The following is a 17,289-nucleotide window of genomic DNA, read 5'->3' on the forward strand; positions in this document are numbered from 1 at the left end:
AAATCAGCCGCTCGCAGCCATGTCCTGCTGCGTGTGTTGCTAATTCCCTCCAGCCACCTGCTTTCCCCACTATACCAAAGGGACCAGAGTTGTACTGAACACGGGAAGAGTCTCCACCGGCTCAGATTTACCTCCCAGCGACTCTGAAACTTACCAACCTGCCCAAATCTCTCTAATTGCGGAAACATCGCTTGGATCCCCACCACCAGGTGTCCTACCTGTCCCCATGCATTTGAATCTGTCGAGGTGACATGAGAATACATCTCCCACGCACAGCCGCAGTGCAGCCATCTGTATTTTGTCATGTTTTACCCAGCGGCCATTGGTACGGTCAGCCCTCCTGAAAGGCTGTATAATGTTATTTGTATGAGTATCATCGAATCGTTTCACAGACGGATGAAATCACCCTCCCGGCTACGTGGCTTTCCCAGGTAATCTGTCCTCCAACAGCAAAAGTGGGGCGAGCTTTGACTTGAATCCCGATGAGACTCCTGGAGTCAGATCCACTAAGGCCCTGATTCAGAGAAGCACGTGCTTAAGTGTTTTGCTGAATAGGGAGGAGATTCCTAAAGCGTCGTGCCCACTGGCGTAGATCCTGACTCCTTGGACGCCCGAGGTCCTGCAGAAAGGGTAGATGTTTCTATTGCCACCTCAGCTCAGATTTCCCCCCTTTCACGGGGAGAGGAGGTGTTAAACCAGGGACAAGCGCTCTGGCCGGGCGCTGAGCAAGCAGCGCCTGCTCCTTTTGGGGCTGCCCTAGTCTAGTGCTGGCTGCTTTGCACCTGGGGCCCGGGGCCCGGGGCCCAAGCCAGCTGGGCCATCGGGCAGACGTTCCAGCTTGTACAAAACCTGCACAGACCAGCCCTTGGTGTTACCTTCCAGGACTGATAAACCAACAGGAGAACATGGCGGTTGTAAGGCCAGAAGGGATCATTAGCTCACCCCGTCTGACCTCCCGCACGCCACAGGCCACAGAACATTAGCTAGTTAGTCCCGTATGGAGCCCCAAATCTGCATCAATGCGACTCCACCGCGGTTCAGGGGCAGGGCTCAGGTTCAGACCAGTTCTCCCTTTTCATACCCCTCTGGGGCCCAGGCTGGCTCCGAGCTGGACCAGTTTCACTTCTGGAAGAGGGCACGAGGCTGAGATCGGGGCTAGCTCAGTTGGGGAGAGGGCTGGCGACTGGGTGCATCTCACCCGGCTCGGCATTGGGCCTAACAATGCTGCCGCCCACCTAGAGCCCAGATCCCTTTGGTTTTCCGCCATCATTTCACGCCGCTGCTCAGAGACGCGTGGTATTTTTCTGAAACAAACGCTTCCCCCGTTGCCTCCCACAATGGAAACCAGGTGCGGTCAGCAATTATTCCACCAGCCTGCGAGACACTAGGCTCTTTAGCAGGGTCTCCTAGCCTGTCCGTGGAGATGAGGCTCATCAGACAAGGAAACATGACAAATATATTTGCTCTGTCTCCCCGCACTCCCTTCAGCACTGGGGTATCAGCTCTGGGACTGGCGAACAGAACCGTACATACGGCTGGAGTCCGACAGTCGGCATCTGTATATAAATGCATGAGCCCCTCACTAGCCAGGAGCCGCTACTTCTACAGAAATCCCACTGTAACCTCATTGATTTCCACCTGTTTCAATTCTGAGGCTTTCATAACGCCGCGAAACTCCACAGCCAACTCCCGCTCGTCATCTCTGTCGTCTGCAGCTCCGAGCACTTGAAAAACACCCCCTTGGATGCCGTCCGGCTCCACACGGCCTGTGTGTGTCAAATAAGGGGAGTTTGACAGGGAGAGAGAGGCTGGTGCGTGAGCACAAGGTGGCAGTGTAGACCACCGGGACATCAGATGTCAGAGCTGCGCTGACAAAAGGGAGTTCCACTGCTCAGGGGGCTACAGTGGATGGGACGGAGTCGGGAGATGTGGGTTCTATTCCCAACTCCGTCACTGGCCTGCTGGGTGTCCTTGGTCCTGTCACCTCCAATCTCCGGGCCTCAGTTTCCACTTCGTCTGTCTCTTCAGTTTAGAGCATAAGCTCTTCAGGGTGGAGACTGTGTCCGTCCAGCACCCAACACTCAGCTGAGGCCTCCAAGTTCTACTGAAAGGAAGGATAATTTGCTTCCCAAGGCAGCAGCGTCCTTGTGCTGAAGGAGAGAATGGCGTAACCCAGGGAAGAGTGTTAGGCCCTGTCTAATGTGGGCATATTTGCAGCAGTGCATACCCCATGGGTGAGATGGGGTAGTTTGCCCCATTGTAGCTTCATCAGTCCAAATACCTCCAGGCCCTGACAGAGAACGCGGGGCCAAATCCTAAAGATTTGCTGAGCATCCACAGCTCCCCTTCGCATCAGCGGGGGATGCGGATGCTCATGATTTGGCCCATTATGCTCAGAACATCATGAGCGAGTGACACCCCCAAAGTGCGACTGGTCTAGAGAGCCCCCCAACCAGGTTCAGTGCAGCGAGCTAAAGGAGCCCTTGAGAACCACGCTCTTAGGCATCATCCAGGACTTTTCTTTTGCGGGGGAGGGGAGAGACCAACCTGTTCCTAGAGCACCCCAAAATTCACACGGCTGGTGAAACTGGCGAGGGAGACTGATTTGTCCTTGCCTCATATTTATGACCCTGCCTCACAATGCTGGTGAATTTTCTCTCTCACACACACACACACACACACACACACACTTTTTGCCCCCACGTTTTTATGGAATGGTGAGAAACTCAGCAAGGAGGGAATCCACCCGACCTGGAACTGAAAGAAAACATCCAGAAGACTGGAAAAGGGCAAATATAGTGCCCATCTATAAAAAGGGAAATAAAAACAACCCAGGTAACTACAGACCAGTTAGTTTAACTTCTGTGCCAGGGAAGATAATGGAGCAAGTAATTAAGGAAATCATCTGCAAACACTTGGAAGGTGGTAAGGTGATAGGGAACAGCCAGCATGGATTTGTGAAGAACAAATCATGTCAAACCAATCTGATAGCTTTCTTTGATAGAATAACGAGCCTTGTGGATAAGGGTGAAGCGGTGGATGTGGTATACCTAGACTTTAGTAAGGCATTTGATACGGTCTCGCATGATATTCTTATCGATAAACTAGGCAAATACAAATTAGATGGGGCTACTATAAGGTGGGTGCATAACTGGCTGGATAACCGTACTCAGAGAGTTGTTATTAATGGTTCCCAATCCTGCTGGAAAGGCGTAACGAGTGGGGTTCCGCAGGGGTCTGTTTTGGGACCGGCTCTGTTCAATATCTTCATCAACGACTTAGATATTGGCATAGAAAGTACGCTTATTAAGTTTGCGGATGATACCAAACTGGGAGGGATTGCAACTACTTTGGAGGACAGGGTCATAATTCAAAATGATCTGGACAAATTGGAGAAATGGTCTGAGTTAAACAGGATGAAGTTTAACAAAGACAAATGCAAAGTGCTCCACTTAGGAAGGAAAAATCAATTTCACACATACAGAATGGGAAAAGACTGTCTAGGAAGGAGTACGGCAGAAAGGGATCTAGGGGTTATAGTGGACCACAAGCTAAATATGAGTCAACAGTGTGATGCTGTTGCAAAAAAAGCAAACATGATTCTGGGATGCATTAGCAGGTGTGTTGTGAGCAAGACACGAGAAGTCATTCTTCCGCTCTACTCTGCTCTGGTTAGGCCTCAGCTGGAGTATTGTGTCCAGTTCTGGGCGCCGCATTTTAAAAAAGATGTGGAGAAATTGGAAAGGGTCCAAAGAAGAGCAACAAGAATGATTAAAGGTCTTGAGAACATGACCTATGAAGGAAGGCTGAAAGAACTGGGTTTGTTTAGTTTGGAGAAGAGAAGACTGAGAGGGGACATGATAGCAGTTTTCAGGTATCTAAAAGGGTGTCATGAGGAGGAGGGAGAGAACTTGTTCACCTTAGCCTCTAAGGATAGAACCAGAAACAATGGGTTTAAACTGCAGCAAGGGAGGTCTAGGTTGGACATTAGGAAAAAGTTCCTAACTGTCAGGGTGGTTAAACACTGGAACAAATTGCCTAGGGAGGTTGTGGAATCTCCGTCTCTGGAGATATTTAAGAGTAGGTTAGATAAATGTCTATCAGGGATGGTCTAGACAGTATTTGGTCCTGCCATGCGGGCAGGGGACTGGACTCGATGACCTCTCGAGGTCCCTTCCAGTCCTATAATCTATGATTCTATGATCACCTGGATCCTTACGGAACCCAGTTTCTGGCTTTGCCCAGCTCAGTAACCGGCCTGTAAACAATGCTGGGAAAAGGGGGCTGCTTGGGAAATCTAAGTAACCGAAGGCTTGAACTTTAAACGCCCATCCAGGAGCCCTCATTGAATCAGCGGGAGCAGGATCTGGCCTGAAACGGGGGTGGGGGAGCAGTTAGTTAGGGGTAGCTCAGCGGCAGGGATAAATCAGAGGAAGCGTAAATGGGTAATCGCAATCCCTCTGCTCTCCTCAGCGCGGGGCCTGCCTCCTAGCGGTGCCAGCTACCCCAAAGGGGGCAAGGAGCAGGCAGGGTGATTGCACGGCCCATCGGACGGCCTAGGGGCACAACGCCTCCCAGTGCTCTCCCTGGGGTGGCGCAGCTCGGCGCCCTTCCCAGCACAATGGTGTCCCTAATCCACCAAGCGGCGCAATAGCTGCACCCTTCCAACAATCCCGATCCCCCAGTAGCCGTGGGCGAGCGGAGAGACGCTTAGCTCTGGAGCAGCCAGCCAACCCCACTAAAGAGCCTGCCTCCTGCACCGCAGAAAGCAGGGCCGTCTCTCCCACAGCCCAGCAAGGCCCTGGCGCAGAGACACTGGGAGAGGCCCCATCTCAATAAGAGTCCCTCAGAGCCTGTGGGACATCCCCGGATTTCCCTCTGCAATGGGCTGCCCCGCGCAGTCACTTGTCTCCTGACAACTCTGCCTTCCCAGCCTCGTCTGATTACTTAATTACAAGGCTTTGTTTTTATTGCACTGCTATCAGCTGGCAGCCTCTGCAGCCGCAGAGACCAAGGAGGGCAGGCAGCTGTATTTATTGTCGGTCCGTTATCTGAACGCGCTGCGCTCTCAAAATGAAATGGGAAATGCCCTGAAGATCTGTTACACCACAAGCCCGCCCACAGGATTTCATGCTAACTCATTACAACTCCTCCTTCATTACACACGCTGCATACCACACACACACACACACACACACACACACACACACACACACACACCCTGCCCCGCTGCATTTGCTGGGTTTCTTTACGCCGGATGCAGAGGGGCTGGATCTAGGCAGCAGCACGGGCCAAAATTCAGAATTTCCATGTGGGAGAAGGCCAGAAAAATCCATCAGATCATCTGGTCTGACCTCCTGTATGTTACAGGCCACTCAGCCCAGCCCGGATAGGCCTGCATTTCAACCCATAGCCTATATTTAGGCATGGAAGGATTCGATGGTTATCAGTAACTGTCGGTAAATGTCAATTTCACCCTACACACACAAACCCAGGACAAAACAGTTCCATCCAGAATCATCGCAATTTACAAAGGAAAGAAAAATGCGGCTTGAGAACGTATCCCGCTTTGATTTAAGGATATTTACTTTGTCTATTTTGACAGGTGATGTTAACAAATTTACATTTTAATGGTCATAAAGCGTCAGCTTTCGGAATCTTAACGTCTACTGTCATTAACACGTCTCTCCGCCCCCCAGCGTCTGATCCCCCATAAGTTCCTGCAACTGGGAAAATTGAAAGTGATAAAAAGAAAAATAAGTGCTTAAAATAAACATTGATATTATTCGTTTAAATAAAAAGGTAAATAAAAATCAAATCATGTCAAGTCTCCCTACAGTGAACTAACGTATTAGAGCCGCCCAGAGACTAAACTGTTGTGTGCCACAGGCGGAGAATAGAGGGATGTTTTGACTTTTATGTATATTATAAAGAGCCAGACAGATGCCCAGTGGGGTTTCAAAAGCCCCGTGGCACCTAACTCCCATTAAAATCTTTTGAAAATAGGGCATAGGCTCCTAAGTCACTTAGGAGTTTTTGAAAATCTTACTCTAAGTGACTTGCGTACAGGAATCGCTGGCCAAGCCCCCAACTGAATCCATATTCCTCACCTTATTGTTCAAAACGCTTCAACGGTTTCCTGTGAAATTTGAGCTCGAGGTGTACTCATGAAATTGCCAAATTGGCATTTTCTGTTGCAAAGTTTCTGACCAAGAAGGGGGCGGGGTGTTTGTGCGTTCTCTGCACTGGATGGGGATTCAGGAGATAGGGATTCAGTTTGGGACTTGGCCAAAGATTCCTCTGTGACCCTGGGCGAATCACTTGGGTGCGCTTGAAAATTTGACCCCCAGGTTGAGGAGCCTAAGTCCCATTTTCAAAAGATTTCAAGGGGAGTTAGGTGCCTCCAGAGGAGGGGTTTGAATATCTCACTAAGAGCCTATCTGCATCTTTAGGCACCTAAATACCTTTAAAAATCCGGCCCCCAGGAGGCTAAGTCCCATTGACTTTCAATGAGTCTTCGGTTCATTTTTGAAAATGGCACTTAGGCTTCTCGGCCATTTCAAGGCTTTTGAAAATGTTCTTAGTTAACTTTTCCATTGGTAAAATGGGGTTAGTAGCACTTCCTTTCTCCCACCCGGCACCCGCCTTGTCTTTTTAGACTGCAAGCTCTGCAGGGCAGAGATTGTTTCTCACGAGGTTTACGTACAGCACCTAACGCCGTGGGGCCCCAGTCTGAGCTGAGGCCTCTGCTTACTGCTGGAATACAAATAACAACAAGCCAGGGACTAGGATTCAAGAGATGTGGAATGTGGTCCTGGCCCTGACTCACTGTGGCACCTTGGCCTGGTCGCTTCCCCTCTCTTAGCCTCCATTATCTCATCAGTAAAATGGGAACAACTCAGATTCTGAAGCCGGACAGGACCACTGTGATCTGTGATCATCTAGTCTGGCCTCCTGCAAAACACAGGCCTTCGGACTTCCCTGAATTAATTCCCATGTCAAGCATAAGGCTACTTTGGTAACGTGCTTTGAAATCTGATTATGAAATATTGATGAAACTCCATAGTACCGTGTTCTACTTTGCATAGATTTCTTAAAAAATAATAGCGCCCCTGCCCAAAGAAATTTAGAATATTATGTTATTATTTACCACAAACAGCGAGAGAACAGGACATGGAGATTTAGAGCAGTACAATAATTCTGATTATATTTCCATTATATTTTTCATACTAGCTAGGTAGATGGGGACATACGGGGATCACCAGATAGATAGATGGAAGGGGAAACATAGGGATAGCTTGCTATCTCGGGACACATAGGGATAGAGAGAGAGAGAGAGACTGAAAAACAGATGCAAATCACTTTAGAAACTGTTCCCTGATATGAGTAATCTGAACAGTATAAAACTACCCTTCGCCTTCCCTTCCAGTAATGGTTGAGTATGGCGGCTGCATTATCAGAAGGCAGTTTGGGGGAGACATGAGCGCTTTGGTGGAGTACTCTGGTAGGCGCGATGAGTAACACTCCAAGAGCTGAAGGAATTTCTAATGTGGCTTGGGGGAGGGGATTGGGGCCTAACTGTCAAAGCCAGGTTGGGGATTTTTCCAGAGAGGGTTTGAGGAAACGTAGGAGAAAACTGCAAGGTTCTGGCCAAAGGACATTGTGCAGGCACCACAGATCTGATGGGGCATTTCGGTGTATTTCATCCAGATGTTGGCGTTTGTGATTCAGGAGCAGTTCTGCCAAACGGGTGTCCCAGAGCAGTTGTGGGGCTAGCACTGTCGGTTGCAAGAGCATACGTCCTCAAGCACTGGACTGGCGGTGTCAGACTAGATTATGCATATCTCTGGTTACGGGGCAGCATTTATCCACTCAGCAGTCAGCCAGAGACAGCTAGGAAGACCCTTCCTGCAGGATCAATGTGATAACCATTAGGTGGCAAATCTGCGCCGTTGTTTATTTTAATGCTGGTGGGCAGCTCTGCGCAGGGGCTCGTGTGCATGAACGCAGCACTGCTTTGATTGCTCAGACGCCACGGTGGCCAACTCTGGATACCGGAGGTGTTGGGTAATTGAGCGACGGTTCAATGCAATTCACAGGCGTGGGCAGGCGTTTCAGATCAGAGGGAATCTGGGTTAAATTAGGCTCAGATCACTGAGGCTGTGCGGGGCTGGTTTAGGTTTATATATAAAGTATCAGGGAGACGTCTGTTTTCTGCAAAACTCTGTTCATTTTGTTACCACATCTTCCCATTCACCCCGTCCCCATTTGTCTGATCATATACTTCATCCTGCGCGCAGGGGGCGGGATTAGATGACCCCTTGAGGTCCCTTCCAGCCCAACATTTCTGACCCCTTGCCAGCAAGCTTCCCTGGGCAAGGACTGTCTTCTGTGCGATTTGTCTGTGCAGCACCCAGCAAGCGGGGCCCCATCCTTGACTGGGGATCACAGATGGAACCGTTGTCACCACTGCCTGAAACTTTCCAGCTGCTGTTCTGCAGTGGGTCAGAACAGATGATCAGAATGGTCCCTTCCGGCCTTGAAATCTCTGGCTCTAGGGAGTTTGATGAGATGAGGGGCAGCATCAGTTAGAATAGCCAAGGGTCGCTCTAAGTTGCAGTCGTCCCCCAGGAGCTGCCAATGGGACTCTGGCGATACCCCTCTCACACTAGCTTGCCCCATGTGCCAAGGTTTACAATGGCAGCTGGCAATGTAGGGGCGCTTCTGGTTGGCATATGCAGTGCCTCCACTTGGGGGAATTCTACCCTGGGCTTTAGCAGTGGAGGGGAGAATTTCTCCCTAGAGCGGGTCAGGAATTTTCAGACTAAACATTTTTTCGTTGGGGGATGCCGGTTGGTTGAAACTGTTCGTGGGCAAGGATCAGTTTTGACAAATAGACTCCTAGACTTTAAGGTCAGGAGGGACCATCATGATGATCGAGTCTGACCCTCCTGCACGTTGCAGGCCACCGATCCTCACCCACCCACTCCTATGACAGACCCCGAACCTCCGGCTGGGTTACTGAATCCTCAAATCAAGTTCCAGAGAACTCACCATTTATACTAGTTTAAATCAGCAAGTGACCCAAACCCCACGCTGCAGGGGAAGGTGAAAACCCCCCAGGGTCTCTGCCAATCTGACCAGGGGGAAAATTCCTTCCCGACCCCAAATATGGTGATCAGTTAGACCCTGAGCATGTGGGCAAGAGCCACCAGCCAGACACCTGGGAAAGAATTCTCTGTCGTGACTCAAAGCCTCCCCATCTAGTGTCCCATCACTAGCCATTGGAGATATTTGCTGCCAGCGGTCACAGGTTGGGATGTAGCCAGTCTCATACCATCCCCTCCATAAATGCATCAATTCAAAAATGTTTTTTTTTTAAAAGGGAAACATTCTGAAATGGTTGAAACATTTTGACCTTTTTTTAAACAAAAAGTTTCATTTTTCAGTTGGACACGACTTTTTGGTTCGAAATTTTAGGGAATGAATACTTTCTGAAAAGTTTAAAAACCATTTTGAAGGTTCGAAATCAGAACAAAATATTTTGACGTTACCAAGACCAGCTGATTTGACTGACCCGATGCAGAGTTTATTTCAGGGTACCAGTGCCTGAAAAATGTTGAGATTTTGATGTTTCATTGTGATTCAGGATGGGGAAATATTTCAAAATCGCAAAAACTCTCGTGGGATGGAACCACCATTTCCCCAGCCAGTTCTGTCCCTCCATTGCTTTTAGAAATGCACCTCCAATCCAAGCCCCCGGCCCCCAGCCCCATTCCCTTCCACCCAGGCACTGCACCTTTTCTGACTCCCAGAGGCATTTCTGATTCAATTTGTTTCACCAGAACTCAAATCCAGTGTCACTGAAAACCCTCGCTGCAGCCCTGGAAAGCGGCAGTCAGGGATGCCCTAGGCTGAAGTCATATTTCTCTCCAGCCTTGGGAGAGGACAGCAGAGCCATTCCTTATTCAAAACTTCAGATAATCTACTCGAATGAAAAAACAGATCGATAGGAGAATAAATCTGCTCAAAGGGGATATTTACTGCTGAGGCACCGCCTGGATTTGAGATGCAGCAAGGCCGTGATGGGGGCAAAACAGTGTTAAGTGAGATGTATAGAAGAGCGCAACTCTATGGCGCAACGCAGCGCAGGGTCATGAGACATTGTGGGGGATGGGTGACCCGGTGAGGAATGAAGTGTTGATAGGTTATCATCATTCGTCACCTTATAGTACCAACTCGATACCCCTAAACAAGCGCAGCTCCCTGCAGCGCTAGGTGCTGTACGTATACATTGAAACACTCCCTGCCCCAAAGAATTTACACTCTCAGTTAACACCGGGAAGATTATTACCCCCTCTTTACAGACGGGAACTGCGAGACTAAGCGACATGCCTGAGGTCACACAAGGAGTTCGTGAGCTGGCGTGACCCTACATCTCCAGAGGCCCAGGCTCGCACTTCGACCACAAGCCCACCTTTCTCCATTCCTGCTACGGGCTGGGTTCTGATCAGTGTTTTACAAGGGACAGGGCAGACAGGCCTCTCCAGAAACCTGGGGTGAAATCCAGGCCCCACTGATGTCAGGGGCTAAACTTCACTTGACTTCAGTGCAGCCAGGATTTCACTCCTAGTGCGGCAGCTGCAACGAATCAACTGTCAGCAGATGGCTGGTTGGAGAGGAGGCCACAGGACAGCGGGAGGCGGGGACACAACAGGGGGCAGAGAGGAGACCCGTGCAGGTAGACACGATCATGAGCCCGATCAGCTGTTCTCATGGTGAGTGGCTCATCCCTGTGTCCCCAACTCTGAGCACACCCCGAGGAACCACCCTAGTAAGACGCACACCCGTCCTACGACCGCCCAGGCCCAGGCTCACCTCTCAGAGGCCACGGTCCATCGGCCACTGCACGGCTCCAGTCCTAGCAGCTCAGTTCGGGACCTTCTTGCCCGCAGCAAACTTTTCCTATGAGAGCCCGACTGGTCCAGGACTGCTGGCTTCACTGCCTGGGAGAAAGACAGAGAGGAGAACCCTGTTAATCCCAAAGCGGCTGGAATTTTCCCTTTCCCCCACCCATCGCCCTCCAACTGCCCGTTCTCCATGTCAGCGGCCAGCCCTTCCCCCAGTGCAGCCACCTGCCAATGATTAGAAGGTAGAAGCAAGGCCCGTGTGATGCTCAGGGATCACTCCGTGCTGAAGGCACTTGCCAGAGATCTGCTTTATTCTGCGTCCACTTACATCCAGCTGTGCCTAACAACCAGAGCCTCAAGGCATCTCTGGCTGGGAAGCTCAGCCCTTAAAGCTCCAGTTCCCCCATAGCACAGCCTGGAAGCCAACATCCCATTGCAGCTTCTGGAAGGAAAGGCCATGAGATAGCAATATAGAGCATCACCCCATTGCTGCCCAGTTACAAGTAATCCTCATCTTCCAGACTGGGGATCAGACCCTCCCCTCCCTTCCACCCTGCCCCAGAGGAGGAGAACGTTCTTAGTTGTCAGTTTCACAGTGGGTTAAACGTGTTTTGAATCCCAAGCAGCAGCATTAATCATAGCAGGTGATTTCCACCCCAGCTATAACAATGTCGGATGTCTTGTTCACTAGCCCAGCCTTGTCTTCTTACCAGGTGTCTGTGTTGCAAACGGGCCTTCCTGAACCAAGATCAGCTGTTTTTCTCCAAAGCCAAATTTATCATCTGAAAATTGCACGGATTAATTTTTAGTGTGGGAGGCCAAAGTTCTACCACATGCAGGGGTGTGCGTGTGTCCCGGGAAATGGATCTATTGAGAAGTCCGAACGAGCCGCAGAGTCTGTTTATCATAGCCCATGGGCAGCCATTAAACCACAGGTTCTGTTTGCACCTCTGGTCTGTTTATTTTGGGCTAGCTTGGGAACCATTTGATCACGTTGCTGACTACTCACGTGAGCAGTCCCCCTGGAAACAATGGGACTGCTATGAAACCCAGCACTGCCAACCCCAAGTATCCAATAAATCATGAGTCAAGCACCCCAAAATCATGAAATTGCCTTAAAAATAATGAGATTTAAAAAAAACCTGACAAATAACGAGTTTCTTTTATGTTTCTTTAGACCAGTGATTCTCAAACTTTTGTATTGGTGACCCCCTGAGTGCGACCCCCCCTTATAAATTAAAAACACTTTTTAATGTATTTAACACCATTATAAATGCTGGAGGCGAAGCGGGGTTTGGGGTGGAGGTTGACAGCTTGCGACCCCCCATGTAATAACCCTGCGACCCCCTGAGGGGTCCCGACCCCCAGTTTGAGAACCCCTGCTTTAGACACATAAAAACTGGGACCTGAAAGTGGTCAAGGTTTCAAGCTTTTTCCTTCAACCATGAGGGCTAAAAAACTTTTTTTTACTGACGCCTGAGATTCTCATGTAATCCCCTGACTCCAGGGGCTGGGGCTTTAAGAAAAGCCCCAAAGATTGCGAGTCTCTTGATAAAAACCCTCCATACCAGTGGGAGTAACGGATTCACCAGCTAACCCTTGAGCAGCTCCCCAGCGAACTGGGTTTTTATTACTGGCTTTTCCCTGATGGGAATGTCAGTATGAACAGAAGCAGGCACCTTCCTTTATGCCGACGCTAGCCTGGCTTACTAACACCTGCCATAGCAAGATCTCTAGGCACTTTGCAGACCACCAAACTGCCCACTAACCCCTGTGAATCAGGCCAGGACACGTTATCTCCATTTTACATAGGAGGAAACTGAGGCACGGGCAGGTTTAGCCACATATCCAAGGTCACCCTGTGAATCAGGGACAAAGCCAGGTCTCTCCATTTTAGGTGGTCGCTGACACCAGTGCCATGTGAGAACAACGTGGATGTAAAACTCTACCGGATCAGAATGGTAGAATTTGGCCCCCACTTTGCATGGTTGTGAATGAGGGTGTAATGGGATGTGGGGTGCTGAGGTCATAGTACATCTAACTCTTTTACACGCCCCTTTTCCTGCACCTCCGCTGAACCGTTTGCTGCAGAGGCCAGAGCTCTGTCTTATCTGGACTTTGCAAAAAAAAAAAAAACATTGCACAAAGTTAAAATTTCAGGGGTATTGTATGTAAAACCCTGAATGGAGTGTTAATAGTTCCCAGCCAGCTTCCAAGAGATCGTGAGGAATAACTTCTTAACCAAAAGCTATTGGGTAACTGTCTACTGGTGTTTGCTATACACAGATTCCCCTCTTTGCTGCAGTTGCATATATTTAAATGCAGCATTTCAACACGACATCTACACTTCCCTCCTTTGGCACACACACGCACTGCCCTCTGATCTTCTCTCGGAGCTGATTTCTCCGTTATAATATGTAGCGTGTGTCACCGGGATTCTTCCGAGCTTGAGAAGAACAGCAGCGTCCCAGTTCTTTTCCAAACCCTCCAGCGCCTTGGCACCAAATGGGAGTCTGGAATCCTTGACAGCAGCATTCCCGCCCTTGGGTTAACAGCTGCCTGGTCTGCTCGACAGCTGATAAGCTGAATCTGTAGCCTGTATGAAAGGGCCTCAGGAATTGGGACCCCGCCCTCAGAGCCGATAGTTTCTCAGTCCCACATGGATCAGCCAATGGGTCCGCAGATCCCCTGTCCCCTCGGACTGGCTCAGCTCTGGGAGGGTGACTCTGAATGAAAGCTTCAGAACCAGCTAGTGAGCATGTCCATGAACTGCCAAACTTCCCTCGGGCGGTTCCTGGACCCTTCTAGCTGGATTGCCCTGCTCTGCCTTCTGCCCGGATGCAGTCCCAGAGGATTCAATCAAAATCCACGTCCGCTCCCCACTGCTCCTCTCCCTTCCTTCGGATCCAAAAAAGATCACACGCCGCAGGATAAAGCCTGTGGGTTGCGACCACGCCGGGCACAGGACCATGGAGACGCTGGCCCCAGGAATCCTGACTTGCCATACTCTGCTCTGTAGGTTAGAGCAGGGTGCAAACCCATTTATATACGGTTCCTACTGCAGCCCATGCTCTCCTGCCTCTGCGTACCACGCGGGGCAGGGAACAGCTGCACCTGCAGATGGAGTGTACAACCACGCGATCCGCAAGAAGGTATCAGTGCCGAGTCACTGCAGAAAAGGGGGAGTTTTGAACACCAGGATTTCCAGGTTCTATTGTCTCTCTGTCGCCTGCTCTTTCACCGGAGGGATTGCCTGTGGATCCGAAAGGACGGGGCCGTTCAAAGGGGTCTCCGGTCTCCTGCATGCCCCAGGACCCCACTGCCCATCAAACGCCATCCCACGGCTGCTAATGAAGACAGGGCTCCGTTTCCTCATGTGCGACCGCCGGGCAGACCAGTGTTGTGCATTCATCTCTTCTGCCGCAAAAGGCCCCAGTGCACTCTGCTGGGGCCAGATTTTCAGGGGGGCCTTCTCTGTGCTTGCGGGCAGAAATAGCTGCAGACGTAGTCCTGCGCCAGCGGTACTTGTAGACATGCTTTACTGCATCCGGAGGTGCCCCATTGTCCCCACAAATCAGTGGCGCCCAAGGCAGCTAACCTGTGTGCTGTATCTCTCGGACACCAGGGTGATGGGCGCAGTATACCCAGCTAGATACAGAAAGCCCCTCCCATGCCACTGACATGCAGCTGCCGGTTTTAGGAATGGTGCAGCACTTCTGACCCGCCCGTCCAAATCTGAATGTTACGGGTCCCCCGCAGGCACTTTCCCACTTCAGAAAGGTTGGGACCCAAGTGCAAAATTCCCCGTCACGTGAGCTCCACAGGTTGCTATCAGTTTTGGAGGGACAACCCTAAACCCAGTAAAGGAGGCAGAAACATACATCCCCTTTCCACCTACCCATGGCACTTGCGTGGCCCCCCTTTGCCCCCAGCAGGCCAGTGTGGTAAAGAAGAATGATAAGCCCCTTCTCACAGATGGCAGACTGAGGCCCAGAGACACTAAGGCCACACAGGAAATGTGTGGCAGAGCAAGGAACGAAGCGCAGGTTTCTCAAGTCCACAGCTAGACTCCTAACCACTGGCCCATCTCCGGAGGAGCTCTGCAAGCATCCCCCTCTCTCCCCCCACTTTGCAAGTCCTTGCACAGACAGTCCAAGGGCAACGGAGCCAGCGAAGCTGCACAGACGCAGACTGCAGACCTGGCCTAGACCCAAGAGCTGGGGCACTTGCCTGTGCTCTGGACGGTGTCTCTAATTTCGGCCGTCTTGGCGAATCTAGCCCGAGGGGAAAGCAGAGCCAAACGACCGTGCTCCTTGCTTGGCAGGAGCAGACCTTCCGGCTCAGCAATGCAGCCGGGGCTGGTTTAGCGCCAGTCAGATTATGTAACGCAGTGACAGGGCGACTTGCCCGTGCTGTCCCCTCCTATAGGACCGGGATGGCTTTCAACCTTCCGGCGACACCAGACATCCAGATACAGCGGCTGTCGTTGGAGCAACTGGCAGGTGTAGGCAAGAGAGCTGGTCTAAACGCCTTGGGAACCTGACAGGAGAAGAGATGGACGGGGCCGGGGAGGGCACGCCATTGCTTGGCTCCTGGAGCTGTCCCTGACAGTGCCACACACTGCAGCACGAGCCGGCGGGGCTGGTGGATCCCTGCCTCATAGCAGGGAGGATGGAGATCGCTCAGGGCTGCGCTGATGGGTCATTCCTGCAATTGAACGGGGTTTTAAACAGGGCCTCGCTTTCTCTGATCAACATGTTTGGGTGGCTCCGTGGGCCAAGACACCAGGCTTCTAGCTGGGCAGGCCGGGATCCAAATACTGCCCTAGATCGTCGGAGGGGGACAGGAGATTGGTGGCTTGTGCTTCGTTCCCTCTTTGTGCAGAGCATGAGAGCTGGCAGCCTCTGGTCAAGTGGAGCTGTGGTAGTGGGGGGATGCAGTGGAGGATCAAGGGGCGTTGGCAGAACTAGGTGTATGGGCAGAGGCCAGGAATGGGCTAGCAGGGGCTGTGGGTTGGGTTGGGACTGAGGTGTCATGGCAGAGCCCAAGACTGAAAGAGCAGGGGGGATGGGGGCGCCGGCGACCAGGAATGGGTTGATGGCGGACACTGCACTGTACCAGTTTCTAGCCTGTACTATTTATTACCTCCTCACTCTCATTAGCATGTATAGTTTTAACCCCCGGATCCGTCCTATAACTGCCAGGTTTTTAAAATAAAGACACCAGGTCTCTGTACGTAAGAGGCCAGTTGTGCATTAAATCACCGGGACATCGCACCTCATTCCCCAGTCTCCTTAAAAACCCACGCCAGAGGGAGCATCGGAAACCTGTTCCAGGACGTCACCCGCCCGAATCCCGTTAGCAAATCAGTGCGGCAGCTAATTCCAAACACAGACCCACCCCCCCCTTTTTACAGAAAGCCCCCCACAGCTTAGGAGAGCAGCCAAGTGAACCAAATCGTGCTGATTAACATTTAGGGCAGCCAGTCCTAAAGCCAGGTCAGATGTTCATCAACATCTGGACCGCGCGGCGCCTGCAGAACGCAACTGTCACTCGGCTGGAAGCCAAGGGAGACGTTGGGAGATGATGTGACATTGCCACACACACACACACACACACACTCTCTCTCTCTCTCATACATGAATCGGCTTTAATACAGGGTTTGATGTGATGCTTGCCAGGGTTTGCCTAGGTCTCTGAGGGTACGTCTACACTGCAATTAAAACCCCGCGGTTGGCCCATATCCGCTGACTTGGGCTCACGGGGTTATGGGGCTCTAATATTGCTGTGTAGACACTCAGGTTGGAGCCTGAGCCCTGGGATCCCATGGCGGGTGCCAGAGCCCGGACTCCAGCCTGTCCCTGAATGTCTACACTGCAATGAAACAGGCCCCTAGCCTGAGTCAGTTGACATGGGCCAGCCTCAGGTGTACTGGCAGTGTAAGTCCAGGGTTGGTAGAAGGCGAGTTAGCAGACCCTGGGTTTGGTAACGTAAGGCTTAAGTGTCTACACTCAGTTAGGAATGGTTGAACCCTGGGTCCCAGCATCTACATTGCATTATGCAGGCCCGAGTCCAGCCATCCGTCTCCCGGACTTCTCAGCGCTCTCCCAAAAGGTGGCGGCTTGAGCCGTTTGTTCATGGAGCAGTTTGGGAAAACTTGACTGTCCACCAAACTTGACTGTCCAGGGGACGAAGAAAGTTGGCCTGGGGGATACGTTGGGAGGACTCCAATAGCCGAGTCCAGTGCGGCTGTGTCTACACTGCACAGCAATAGAGCTTGAACCCTGGGTCCCAGCTTGATTCAGGCTCAGACCCTCCACCCCCCGAGGGGTCCTGGGACCGAGTCCTGGGTTAGTGCAATTTGTGTGTAGACGTAAGG

At 51.2% G+C, this 17,289-nt stretch overlaps 1 protein-coding gene across 1 annotated transcript in view; it reads right to left on the reverse strand.

The window, feature by feature from the left end:
* The window catches only part of SRRM3 (serine/arginine repetitive matrix 3), a 180,365-nt gene that overhangs the window by 103,163 nt on the left and 59,913 nt on the right, over window positions 1-17,289 (reverse strand). Inside the window, exon 2 of the mRNA XM_005284437.4 lies at window positions 10,879-11,006. The gene's annotated coding sequence lies outside the window, so the exon portion shown is untranslated. The remainder of the gene's footprint in view (window positions 1-10,878; window positions 11,007-17,289) is intronic.

The sequence above is a fragment of the Chrysemys picta genome, chromosome 19 (genome assembly GCF_011386835.1).
Source record: "Chrysemys picta bellii isolate R12L10 chromosome 19, ASM1138683v2, whole genome shotgun sequence".
NCBI classification, from domain to species: Eukaryota; Metazoa; Chordata; order Testudines; family Emydidae; genus Chrysemys; species Chrysemys picta.